The sequence below is a fragment of the Aedes aegypti genome, chromosome 2, assembly GCF_002204515.2.
Source record: "Aedes aegypti strain LVP_AGWG chromosome 2, AaegL5.0 Primary Assembly, whole genome shotgun sequence".
Taxonomy (NCBI): Eukaryota; Metazoa; Arthropoda; class Insecta; order Diptera; family Culicidae; genus Aedes; species Aedes aegypti.
This window is the reverse complement of record NC_035108.1, coordinates 419,919,649-419,934,023: the sequence shown is the minus strand read 5'-3', so window position 1 is coordinate 419,934,023 and position 14,375 is coordinate 419,919,649. Positions and strand designations below refer to the sequence as shown.

Here is a 14,375-nt window from a genome sequence, read left to right as displayed (position 1 = left end):
CTTCCAAATTCGGAAAAACGGACCACGATATGTGGAATCTTTACTTCCTTACTGGGCTGGAGACTGCTTCGATTTGGTGTTCGGAAAATTTGTCTAGAGCATCGCATTGATTGCTAGTGTCGATGCAATCACCAACATTATCCATTTCACCCTTCACTTCCAAGAGCAGAGGGAATTCGTGTACGAAGGTACGATCCGCACTGACAAATTTCACTCCTGATTAGCCAAAGAATCCAGTTAAAAAATCTTCAACAATTCTTCCAAAGAACTTTTCAGGAATTTAACTATGTGCTTCTAAGAGATTCTTCTGAGTATTTCTCCATTAATTATTTCCGTTCTTTTTCAATGCTTTCTCCGAGAAGTTTTTTAACAGTTTTTACTGAGTTTCTCCTGGGACTCCCACGAAAAATCATTCCCGGGGTTAGCAATTATTATTCAACAGTATTTTTTTTGGTTTCTGAAGTTTCTTCAGGCTTTGTTTAGACTTACCAAAAAAATTCTCGAAGAAGCTTTATCTAATTTCTTAAAAAATATCTTGATGGGTGGATATGAAGCATAAAAATTATTTTAATGGTTTTTTAGGTAGGCCTTCTACGTACTTATTGCACATAATATCAAATGATCAGTTTCCGAATGTTCATTAATAATTAGATAAGGATTTTCTGGAATAACTGAGGATTTCTTCAAGAACTAGTACAGGAAGCAAGGATTCCACATTGTTTTTCGAGAGGTCACCATTTTTTTCAACTTTACCTATGATGTTAATCTTAATATTTCTCTTCAGATCCATTCAACAAATCTGTTTCAAAATCTCAAGGATTGCTTGAAAAATTCATCGTAAAAATTTTCCTAACTAATTTTACTAAAAAATACATTAGATGGTTTTTCGATGTGTTACTCAAAGGATCCCTCCTGATCTTCCACAAGATTTATATAAGCAATTAATCAAGATTCAATTGTAAACATGTTCTGAGCGATTTCTCAGAGAAGTTCTGCATAGTTGAATCTTCATTTTTTTCTCAGAAAGTTGTTTATGTGTTTCTTAAGATTACTCTTAAAATCAATTTGATGTTGCTCCCCGCATTTTTTCGAAGCTCTCTCGGAAATAATACTAAAAAATTTCTTCAAGAAAATCCTAAAAATTTAAATATTCCTCTCAAGCTTCTAGCGGAGTTTACCCAACTGATTACCCAAAACATTTGGTCAAGGATGTCCTCCTAGAATTCATCCGAAAAATTCAGCAGAGATTCATCCAAGAATCTCATTTTAGAGATTCTTCTGAGAATCTAGCGATTCTTCTGAGTATTTCAAAACTTTCTCAACTGGTTTACTAATAGATTTAGCAATTCATTATTAAACTTTTTAAAAAATTGTCTCCAGGAATTCCATTAAACATTCATTCAGGTTCTAAAAATGTTTCCATTTTATTTTTATTTTATAAAGAAATCTATCAACTCTCCATTTCAAGCTCAAAAATTACTCTGAAAATAACTTCACTGATCACTCCAAATCTATATCCATGTCCAATTTTGTATCAGATTACCAGAGCAAGACAAACAAAAAAGTTTTTGAAGAACTTCTAAAGAAATGTGTTGGATAATTTTAGCTTATATATAATTCGGAAAAAATTACTTTATTTCTGTCTGAAAATTCAAGAACTCACCGTAGAATTTCTGAAACTTTTTTATGATTTTTCTGTCGAAAATGATCACAGAAAAGCTTGAGCGGTATTTGTAGGATTCATAACAAAAATCTTGTTAATGATTGATTTTTTACTGAATGTATTTGTTTCTTACATCTTATTAAATAGTTTGCATGAGCTCCAAAGTTTCACAACAACAGATTGGTGAAGAAATTTTTTCTACAAAATTTCCAAACAAACTGTTTAGAAGGACAAGATGTCAAATGGTGAAATTAGTTATGTATGATTTTACTGAATTTATATTTTGGAGAAAATTTGCATGAGATTTAAAATTAGTTAAGGAATTTCTTATGTGCTTTCAAAAGTCAGGAACCGTACGTGTGAGAATACTGGAATTTTTGAACTACTAGAATTTACCTTGTTCAGATTCCTTATGGTGTATTTTTTTGGAACATGAAAAAAAAATTGTATGTTAAAGCCATTTTTTATACCCTCTTATTAATTAAAAAAAAAACAAGAAGTTCCATCAGAATCTTTTTTGAAAATTTTCCTTGAAATTTATCTGTATTCTGTTGCTCACTTTGGAATTCCCCAGAATTTCTCATGAATTCTGCCCTGCTAAAAATGCACAAAAATTCAATCCAATCCACAATCAAATTCAATATGGAGTCTGCCAATTATTGATACCATTGTTTCAAAATAAATGTTTCGAGGATGAACCTTACAAATTTCTTAATGAACATTTTTAAAAATTTTTCCTTCCCAGCTATTTTGCAAAATGTTTCTCCACAGTAGACCGTCCCTAATATTTCGAAAATGACGGATTCCACGCCAACTCGACAAATGGATTGGCACCCCTTCAGAATTCAATGAAACTTTCTGGGTGTGAAGACTATGTGAAACTAAGATACTTCACATACTTTGTTTTTTTTTTTTTTTTTTCAAAATCGATCTAGACTAACATTTGTAAAGGGTCAAAGTTTATTTTTACTTTTTTTATAAACCCGTATAACTCGAAAACGGTAAGACCTACAAAAAAGTGTTGTATGGAAGACTGTCGTGCAATTTCCTGACGTTTTAGAGAAAAATATTGAAAAAATAAAAAAACACATTTTCTACACTGAAAAAAATATATTCAAAACTTTAAAGTCGATTTAAAAAAAACGGCCATTTCAGATTTTGATCATCCTTAAGCAAAAAATTTATATTTACTAAAAGTCGTCCATACATTGCAAATTAGGCATATTTTGGGGAAAAAAGTTTTTCTAACATCGAATTTTTTAAGTCCCAAAGTTTTTTTTTACTTTTTTTATAAACCCGTATAACTCGAAAACGGTAAGACCTACAAATAAGTGTTGTATGGGGGGCTGTCGTGAAATTTCCTGACGTTTTAGAAAAAAATGTTGAAAAAATAAAAACACATTTTTTACACTGAAAAAAATATATGATTCAAAACTTAAGAGTCGATTTAAAAAAAACGGCCATTTCAGATTTTGATCATCCTTAAGCAAAAAGTTTTGTAATTAAATTTACTAAAAGTCGTACATACATTGCAAATTGTGCATATTTTAGGGAAAAAAGTTTTTCTAACATCGAATTTTTTAAGTCCCAAAGTTTTTTTTTTACTTTTTTTTATAAACCCGTATAACTCGAAAACGGTAAGACCTAAAAAACACTATTGTATGGGGGACTGTCGACTTTAAAGTTTTGAATATTTTTTTTTTGTGTAGGAAATGTGTTTTAATTTTTTCAATATTTTTCTCTAAAACGTCAGGAAATTTCACGACAGTCCCCCATACAACACTTTTTTGTAGGTCTTACCGTTTTCGAGTTATACGGGTCTATAAAAAAAGTAAAAAAAAAACTTTGGGACTTAAAAAAATCGATGTTAGTAAAACTTTTTTCTCTAAAATATGCCCAATTTGCAATGTATGGACGACTTTTAGTAAATTTAATTACAAAACTTTTTGCTTAAGGATGATCAAAATCTGAAATGGCCGTTTTTTTAAATCGACTTTAAAGTTTTGATTTTTTTTTTTTTCCAGTGTAGAAAATGTGTTTTTATTTTTTCAACATTTTTCTCTAAAACGTCAGGAAATTTCACGACAGTCCCCCATACAACACTTTTTTGTAGGTCTTACCGTTTTTGAGTTACACGGGTCTATAAAAAAAGTAAAAAAAAACTTTGGGTCTTAAAAAATTCGATGTTAGAAAAACTTTTTTCTCTGAAATATGCCCAATTTGCAATGTATGGACGACTTTTAGTAAATTTAATTACCAAACTGATGATCAAAAGCTGAAATGGCCTTTTTTTTTTAAATCGATTTTAAAGTTTTGAATATTTTTTTTCAGTGTAGGAAATGTGTTTTTATTTTTTCAATATTTTTCTCTAAAACGTCAGGAAATTTCACGACAGTCCCCCATACAACACTTTTTTGTAGGTCTTACCGTTTTTGAGTTATACGGGTCTATAAAAAAGAAAAAAAAAACTTTGGGACTTAAAAAATTCGATGTTAGAAAAACTTTTTTCTCTAAAATGTGCCCAATTTACAATGTATGGACGACTTTTGGTAAATTTAATAACCAAACTTTTTGCTTAAAGATGATCAAAATCTGAAATGGCCGTTTTTTTAAATCGACTTTAAAGTTTTGAATCATTTTTTTCCAGTGTAGAAAATGTGTTTTTATTTTTTCAATATTTTTGTCTAAAACTTCAGGAAATTTCACGACAGTCACCCATACAACACTTTTTTGTAGGTCTTACCGTTTTCGAGTTATACGGGTTTATAAAAAAAAGTATTAAAAAACTTTGACCCTTTCCAAATGTTAGTCTAGATCGATTTTGAAAAAACAAAATATGCAAAGTATCTTAGTTTTACATACTTTTGACATCCAGAAAGTTTCATTGAATTCTGAAGGAGTGCTGCCAATCGCGTGTCGAGTTGGCGTGAAATCCGTCAAATGCGAAATGTTTTAAGTTCATCATTGTAAAGTGCTCGTTTTGGTAAGAAAAAAATCTGGTAAAAATTTGAAGTCCATACGTGGACGCTAAGTGGTCCCCCAACGGTGCTGAAGATATTAGGAGTTGATGAGCCCGTGCGCAAAATCGAGCTCGCTGCTCTAGTGCACGCAGCATCAGTACGATAAACCCCCAGTTACAAATTTCCTGCCCGAGGCCCCCTCCCTCCCGCAGGTAACAGCTTTTGTATGAAAAATTTAAAATATGTGTATGGACCGTAACACTACGGAAGACCCCTTACCTCCCCCTGTTGCGTTACGTAAAATTTGAACGATCGTTTTGTAGTTCTGAATTTTATGGCAGCGTGCAGTGTTATGAAGATATCCACAGTATAAAATATAATTTTACTTCAAATTCTATGCTGATTATCAATTTGTTACTAGTGGCTATTCCTACTCATGTTGCGTACACTAGACCAGCGGGCTCGATTTGGCTCACGGGTGTCAGCTACACCTAATACCTTCAGGGTCGTTGGGGGACCACTTAGCGTCCGCGTACGGACTTCAAAATTTTACCTGATTTTTTTCTTATCAAAACGAGCACTTTACAATGACAAACTCAAAAAATTTCGCATTTTCGAAAAATAAGGGACGGCCTACTCCACAGGTTTTTTTTACCACCATGCTCAATTGAGCAGCACAAGTATTCCTGAGGGTTGGTAAATGGCTGGGCATGGCGTACCATTGGTACCTCGCGTACCTGAAGGAATAAAATAGACCCCTTTGTGCGGTCCTTAGCCTCTTGCCCAGCAACTCCTATCCCTACCTCCTCGCGGTACTGGCCGGGGTACGAGTAACCTTAGGGAAGATCGGGTAACCAACCCCCGGTGGGAACTTTGGTCGTATGCTGACAGGGAAGGGAGGGTTTGCTTTTGCTTTTGCTTCTGTAAACCTTGAGCGTCTGTACTCCATGTTAGGAGCGGCTCACAACAGCGTCTGTTCCCCATGTCAGGGGCGGCTGATCATCGTCCGAGTGCCAGAGAAGGACTCTAAGCTAAACTGCGCACTATGGTCCTCCGAACATTTAGGGGGAATGGTCCTTCGGAAATCTAGGGGGTTGGTGTCAGGCCCTGCAAGCCAGCCGTAAAAAAATCAAGCAACGAATAATCAACGAGAGAATACGAACCGGGACAATCGGCGAAGACCACAGCGACGTAAAGGGACTAGCGATTGGAAGCTCGGTACGTGGAACTGTAAGTCTCTCAACTTCATCGGGAGCACACGCATACTCGCCGACGTGCTGAAGGACCGTGGATTCGGCATCGTAGCGTTGCAGGAAGTGTGTTGGAAGGGATCAATGGTGCGAACGTTTAGAGGTAACCATACCATCTACCAGAGCTGCGGCAATACACATGAGCTGGGAACAGCTTTTATAGTGATGGGTGATATGCAGAGGCGCGTGATCGGGTGGTGGCCGATCAATGAGAGAATGTGCAAGTTGAGGATCAAAGGCCGGTTCTTCAACTTCAGCATAATAAACGTGCACAGCCCACACTCCGGAAGCACTGATGATGATAAAGACGCTTTTTACGCGCAGCTCGAACGCGAGTACGACAGCTGCCCAAGCCACGACGTCAAAATCATCATAGGAGATCTAAACGCTCAGGTTGGCCAGGAGGAGGAATTCAGACCGACGATTGGAAAGTTCAGCGCCCACCGGCTGACGAACGAAAACGGCCTACGACTAATTGATTTTGCCGCCTCCAAAATTATGGCCATTCGTAGCACCTACTTCCAACACAGCCTTCCGTACCGATACACCTGGAGATCACCACAGCAGACAGAATCGCAAATCGACCACGTTCTGATTGATGGTCGGCACTTCTCCGACATTATCGACGTCAGGACCTATCGTGGCGCTAACATCGACTCTGACCACTATCTGGTGATGGTCAAACTGCGCCCAAAACTCTCCGTCGTTAACAACGTACGGTACCGACGGCCGCCCCGGTATGACCTAGAGCGGCTCAAGCAACCGGATGTCGCAGCGGCATAAGCGCAGCAACTCGAGGCTGCATTACCGGAAGAGGGTGAGCTGGACGAAGCCCCTCTTGAGGACTGCTGGAGAACAGTAAAAGCAGCCATCAACGATGCAGCTGAGAGCAACGTCGGGTACGTAGGACGGAGTCGACGGAACGATTGGTTCGACGAGGAGTGCCAGGAGGTTTTGAAGGAGAAGAATGCAGCGCGGGCGGTCATGCTGCAGCAAGGGACCCGGCAGAACGTGGAACGCTATAAACGGAAACGGCAACAGCAGACCCGCCTCTTTCGGGAGAAAAAACGCCGCATGGAGGAGACGGAGTGCGAGGAGATGGAACAGCTGTGCCGGTCTCAGGAAACGCGTAGGTTCTATCAGAAGCTCAACGCATCCCGCAACGGCTTCGTGCCGCGAGCCGAAATGTGCAGGGATAAGGATGGGAGCATTCTGACGGACGAGCGTGAGGTGATCGAAAGGTGGAAGCAGCACTTTGACGAGCACCTGAATGGTGCTGAGAGCACAGGCAATGAAGGACGGGACAACGGAGGAAATGCCTTCGTCAGCACTGCGGAAGATGGAAACCAACCAGCCCCCACTTTGAGGGAGGTTAAGGATGCCATTCACCAGCTCAAGAACAATAAAGCTGCTGGTAAGGATGGTATCGGAGCTGAACTCATAAAGATGGGTCCGGAAAGGCTGGCCATTTGTCTGCACCGACTGATAGGCACAATCTGTGAAACAGAACAGCTACCGGAGGAGTGGAAGGAAGGGGTAATCTGTCCCATCTACAAGAAAGGCGACAAGTTAGACTGTGAGAACTTTCGAGCGATCACCATTCTATTATCCCAGTATCATCTTCCGTCGTCTGTCACCCGTAGTAAACGAGTTCGTGGGAAGTTATCAAGCCGGCTTCGTTGACGGCCGATCGACAACGGACCAGATCTTTATTGTACGGCAAATCCTCCAAAAATGTCGTGAATACCAGGTCCCCACGCATCACCTTTTCATCGATTTCAAGGCGGCATACGACAGTATCGACCGCGTAGAGCTATGGAAAATCATGGACGAGAACAGCTTTCCCGGGAAGCTCACGAGACTGATAAGAGCGACGATGGAAGGTGTGCAAAATTGTGTGAAGGTTTCAGGCGAACACTCCAGTTCGTTTGGATCCCACCGGGGACTACGACAAGGTGATGGACTTTCGTGCCTGTTGTTCAATATTGCGCTAGAAGGTGTTATGCGGAGAGCCGGGCTTAACAGCCGGGGTACGTTTTTAACGAGATCCAGTCAATTTGTTTGCTTCGCTGATGATATGGACATCGTCGGCCGAACATTTGAAAAGGTGGCAGACATGTACACCCGCCTGAAACGCGAGGCAGCAAAAGTTGGACTGGTGGTGAATGCGGCCAAGACAAAGTACATGCTAGCTGGTGGGGCCGAGCGCGACAGTGCTCGCCTAGGTAGCAGTGTTACGATAGACGGGGATACGTTCGAGGTGGTCGACGAGTTCGTCTACCTTGGATCCTTGCTGACGGCTGACAATAACGTTAGCCGTGAAATACGGAGGCGCATCATCAGTGGAAGTCGGGCCTACTATGGCCTCCAGAAGAAGCTGCGGTCAAAAAAGATTCACGCCCACACCAAATGTACCATGTACAAAACGCTCATAAGGCCGGTAGTCCTCTACGGGCATGAAACGTGGACGATGCTCGAGGAGGACCTGCAAGCACTTGGAGTCTTCGAACGTCGGGTGCTTAGGACGATCTTCGGCGGCGTGCAGGAGAACGGTGTGTGGCGGCGAAGGATGAACCACGAGCTCGCCCAGCTCTACGGCGAGCCCAGTATCCAGAAGGTGGCCAAAGCTGGAAGGATACGATGGGCAGGGCATGTTGCAAGAATGCCGGACAGCAACCCTGCAAAGATGGTATTCGCTTCGGATCCGGTTGGTACAAGAAAGCGTGGAGCGCAGCGAGCTAGGTGGGCGGATCAAGTGCGTATTGATTTGGCGAGCGTGGGGCAGAACCGAGGATGGAGAGATGCGGCCACGAACCGAGTATTGTGGCGTGAAATTGTTGATTCAGTGTTATCTGTGTAGATGTTAACTAAATAAATGAATGATGAAATGAAGTATTCCTGAGGGTTTTCAGAAGCAAAAGGTTCATTTAAGGTTTCTTGTGTTTGTCGGGGGATTTGAAGCAGAATTTCCAGAAATTAAAAACAATAGACAAATTTCTGAAGTAATTTGTGATATATTAAGGAAATATGTTTGAAGGACGTTTGATGAAGTTCACGAAAAATCTTTTAATATTTTTTTGGGAAAATAACTGATGAAACTCACATAGAAATTTCTAGTACAGCTTTCAACGAAATATTTCAGTAAACGATTTGAAAGAATCGATGATTTTTTTTGAGGAATTACGAAGGAAAACTTTACACTCTTGAAAGGATGGATGAAAAGTAGTTATAGAAGGTAAACTTGAAAGTATTAACAAATATCACAATATTATTTTAATAATTTTCAAGAGATTATAGCAGAAGTTCCGAAGATTTCTTGAAAAATTTGGCAATGCTAAAAATTGTTATGTAATATCTAAGGGTAACCTGAAACATTTTGCAACAACTTTATTGGAAATTATTCAAAAAGTTTTTAGATTTTCTTAAGAATTTAAAACATAAAGAGTTTTTTTTTTAATTAGTTCGGTTTATTATAGTTTATTCATGTGAAATTATTTAAAAAAAATTAAGCAGAACCAAAAAAGGATTAATTGTTGGATTAAAAATCTGTGGTCGATTTTGTTGAACTCTTTCACACCAGGTTAAATTTATAAAAAATTTCTTGAAGAGATTTGTCATAGATTAAGTCTTATTTATCACCAAAAATTCCTGATATCTTTTGACTAAGATATTCCGTCAGTAATTTTGTAATTTTAAGTTATTGTATGGATTTCTTCAGTAAACTCTTATAAGACAAATTATCATCATCAGGTTCCTCGATAAAGGATATAAGTAGATGGAGAATCATAATACTGCCAACCAAATACATGAGAAATCAATATACTGCTTTATGCTAAAACATTTGAAACAGAAAAAACTAATTTTGGGAACCGAGTTTCTCGGATATTGGTGCTTCTTTGTACCAGGGTTTTGTTTTGCAACGGAGAAGTCAAAAATGTGTTTATCGCACACAACAACAAGCTGGTTCTAGTGATAATTCACCGAAGTCACCTCGTTGGTCCTGTGTACGACATGTGAAGTTTTCCCACTATTGTTGAAAAGAGCATAACTACTGATGAGTTTTTATTGTCAATGATAGTCATGTTAATTGATTCAGAAGATTTTTTTACGTAAGAATCATGAATCAGTTTTTTTTTTTTAATTTTTTTATTTACTATCATCCAAAATTCTGGAGGGTGCCTGGATGGTTCTGGAGGGCTTGGCCCTCCTGTCCCCCAGTTCCTATGCCAATGAAGGTTTCCGAGGATTCCAAGGAATATCCATGATGTTTTTAATTATATTGGATTATATTGCTACAGTTACTTTGAACTAATTTGACACGGATCAAACACAACTTGTATTGTAAAATATCTCAGACTCCGTATATCAATGCTGTTATTCGCAGCATGCAATAATATGCTTTCCTTTTCTTCTTAAGAGAATCAAAAAAAATTGTTTCTGCATCACGCCGCCCTTTCTTCCTCATGTTTATTCTTATTGAACTATAGAACTTTACTCGAGCGTATTTGGATAAATTTTATTGTGCACAGTGTTTATTTTTAAACCCTTTCCACATATTTCAATTTTTTCTATTGTATTTGTTTTTTGTAATTGATTCTTCTTCTTTCTAGCATTACGTCCCCACTGGGACAGAGCATGCTTCTCATCTTAGTGTTCTTATTAGCACTTCCACAGATATTAACTGAGAGCTTACTGTGGCAATGACCATTTTTGCATGCGTATATCGTGTGGCAGGTACGAAGATACTCTATGCCCTGGGAAGTCGAGAAAATATCCAACCCGAAAAGATCCTCGTCCGGTGGGATTCGAACCCAAGACCCTCAGCATGGTCTTGCTGAATAGCTGCGCGTTTGCCGCTACGGCTATTTGGGCCCCCTGTAATTGTAATTGATACAAAATCTATATAATCATGATTTTTTTCAGTTTTATGTAAATTTCAAAATTTAATTGTTGTTAAACCATATCACCACTGGAGAGCTCTGATAATTCACAAAAAAAAACTCATTGGAAACCTTTGAAAATAGGTCATCAACAGAAAAATTGCATCGAATCTTAAAATATGTTGATTAATTAAAATTGATCGATTTACAACCTCAGAATTCTGAAATAAACCTGTCTGTTATTCGAATAAATCTAAAAATTTTAAAAATAATGTTCCACAGCATACATTATTTCTGGATCAGAATGTATTTGACGCTAACAACTTCTTTATTTGCATCACCGGTAATGGACGTACAACAATATCAACATATCAATTGACCCCCTGGAGTCACGGGTGAAATATGTAGGAAAGTTTTACATTCTGTCTCCAGCAACACATACCTTCAATAGCACCGGCCATAACACATTGCCATAAGGACACAAAGCGAAAGAAAACTTTCTATGATTGAATTATTCTAGCTGTTCTCTTCAGGTCCTCCGGGCATGGCATGGGGCCAGAAACCAATCCATGAACACTCAGGTCGCCTATTAGGCGCCATCACCTTCTTTCCTCCCACTGAAGTCGAGAAAATTTCCTTTAAGAAAACATTCTTGACCGGTTGGGTTTAAATCCATGATCCTTAATATGCGCATTCACCTGAATTGACAACAAAGAAGTTGCAATGAGCGTAACATGGGTGGTAACTTGCAATAAGAGACCTTACTGTATAAAGTGAAACCCTCAACCTACCTTCTTCGTGTCCGACGACGAGATTGACGTTCTCACTGCTCCATCCAATCCAAACTCGCCACGGATCGATCGATGACTAATATTACCGCCTCGCACCTCGATTTCAAGGGGAGAAAGTTTTCCTCTAGACCGGTTCTTGTAATTAACAGCGTTTCATTCCACCATCGAATTTTTCCACTCGTTTGAACAATTTGTTGTTCACAAAACCAACTCTCACAAAACTTTGTATTTCTTCCCCAATGGCTTCCCACACAGAATACGACGACGACGATAACCAACCACCACTCAATTCCTGCGTAATGAATCGAAGCGAATTTCCAGTTTACGGAGATGAACTCGTCCAAACTGCGATTCTTCAGAACTTGTTGACTGTTTAACTTCACTCACTTTGACCCGATGGCGGCGTCGTATAACCGAAAGGCGTAAAAGAAGCCCCAAACCGACACCATATAATGAACTTCACCACACTAGGGATAATAGTGTAACCGACTCGGGGTGGGCCCCGCTTTGATGCTTGATGCACTAAACTAACCAACCGCGAAAGCGTGAAACTCATCAGACATGGAAATCACATTCCACCACCGGAGGCGACGTAAAAATGCATTTCCGCCAGCAATCACTCCGTTGTATCGCACTCGACCCTCAACCCCACTTCTGCCTCTAGCGATTCTCGGTGTATTCGTTGTGGATTGTAAACCCCGTCCATGCATATGGGGAGCACAAGAAGATTGACGGTTTCGCTTATTTGCTGGGACTGCGATGTGAAGCTACCCGTAGTAGCGGTTTGATCAGTTCCCGACCGACCGATGGACCGACCGACCAATATGTTGCAGAGTTGCTTTCTGTTACTTTCCGGGCAGCCAGTTGTTTAAATCGTGTTGTATACCAGCTGAAATTAGAGAAAGTGGATTAGAAAAATATTAGTTTAGGGGGAGATGGTTCGAAATGCACACTTAAGCACAATCGTATTTTAGAAAGATACATATAAGAAAGTTTTACTAGAAACTTATAACGTATACCTCTATATTTCTAATTGCCTAATCGAATTTTTTTTTTTCAAATATACAGTTTAGTTCAAGTGAAATGTTGACTTGTTTTAAAATATATAAAAACAGAACCGTAAATTGATTAATATTTTATAACACTCTGTTTTATAATCCTTATGAATACATGTATTCTCATTGTTTCTTTTTTTAAAGCATTGCTGATCTGTGTTTGTTAACATTGTGGAATAACATTTGAAAAATCTAAACATAATCGAAATAATCAATATTTGAGAATGACACTCTACGGTTGATCATAATAATATTATAAGAAAATATGTTTAAACTAGAGTTACATATTTCTCAGGAGCACATAAATGTACTGACGATCCTCCAATCAAACCGTCTCTCAGCTCATCGGAATCCTAGTGTGCTGCGCTAGACGGAGGCTCACACGCTAACTCAGAAGTACCCATTAATGGGTACTTTCGTACCCATTTCCAACTAAAGTGGCTTAACCCATTTAATGAGTTAAGCCGATTTACTGATTGAAGAGTATTCGGCAGCAACTTCTAAACATGGTTATTTGTCACTCTCGATAGGATTCAAATAAATGGGTAAAAAAACCTCATCTTTTGTCGATTTCGCTCTTCATTCAGGAGGAGATTTTCACCAAATTATTACAATAAAACTCAAACGAACGCAAATGAAACAATGCATATGTTTCATTTGAAATCTTATATTTATACATTAATACAATCATAATTTGAATAGTAGCGTAAAATGATCTATTTACAGGACACTTTCCCGATACTCCTCCACATCGGCACATCGGGAATCGGCTCCGGAAAATGTTGCGCCACATCCAAATTCGTTCTAGAATGAAAACGATGAAAATAATGACCATTTGACCAGACCAAAAATCGTTCCAGAAACTACTTACATTGAAAAGATATTTAAAATTTTTTTTGCCAGCAGAATTCAAATCCGAATTTACAATCCAAATCAGGATCGAAAACACAAGAACACGCCACCGTAAAGTCGACTTCAAAATGGCGATGCTGCTCATCAAAGTATCATGCGTATTATATACCCATCATTGGTAAACGAATGGGAACTTCATTAAGGGGATAAAGTACCCTTTTTATGACATTGGAAAAATACCCATTTTCTGACAAATCAGTACTGGTCATGAAAATGGGTACATGGAACCCATTTAATGGGTACTTCAGAGTTAGCGTGCACGAAAATTCTGAAAGCGCGCGCTAGGTGATGTGCTCTCGGGGAGACTCGTCTCATGCGCTGCTCGGCGCTACGGCTCGCCATCGGTATCCATGTTGTGAAACAACTGCTTAGTAACGAAGAGCCTCTACAACTATTTTCGCCTCATTATGCAGGTGTCTAGATGGCTTGCATGGTATGGTCGAAGACTCGCGATCCAAGAGTTCGGATTTCGATCCTCGTTGAAAACTTTTGCAATTACTTCAATTATTGCGCTAAATTTTAAACAGCACATGTGCCGGAGCGCATGAGACCGTAGTGAGGCACATCTCTAGAAAAATGAGGCGCACCAAAAAAGGTCTCACAATGTACAGTGCTCCCGTGTGCTTGCAAGCAATTAGGCTCCTGCACCTAAGGCTACAGCACGTGCACAGTAACTCTAGTTTAAACCACATCCGTTCAAAATTCTGCCGTTTCGTAATATTGTTCTTCTGTTTTCCTTCTTTTAAAGTGGGGCAAAATTACGTTAGTGAAATAATCAATACTTCCATAAATATTATAGCAATTCAAAAAAAATAAATACCACATAGTCAACCTTCAACATGTTGGATAGAGTTTTGCTGAACA

At 38.9% G+C, this 14,375-nt stretch overlaps 1 protein-coding gene across 3 annotated transcripts in view; it reads right to left on the bottom strand.

Annotated features, from left to right (window-relative positions):
* LOC5568798 (potassium voltage-gated channel protein Shaw) overlaps positions 1 to 14,375 on the bottom strand; it is a 424,985-nt gene that overhangs the window by 300,652 nt on the left and 109,958 nt on the right. For all 3 annotated transcript variants that reach the window (XR_002500906.1, XM_021847455.1, XM_021847456.1), the window contains exon 2: positions 11,545 to 12,433. The gene's annotated coding sequence lies outside the window, so the exon portion shown is untranslated. The remainder of the gene's footprint in view (positions 1 to 11,544; positions 12,434 to 14,375) is intronic.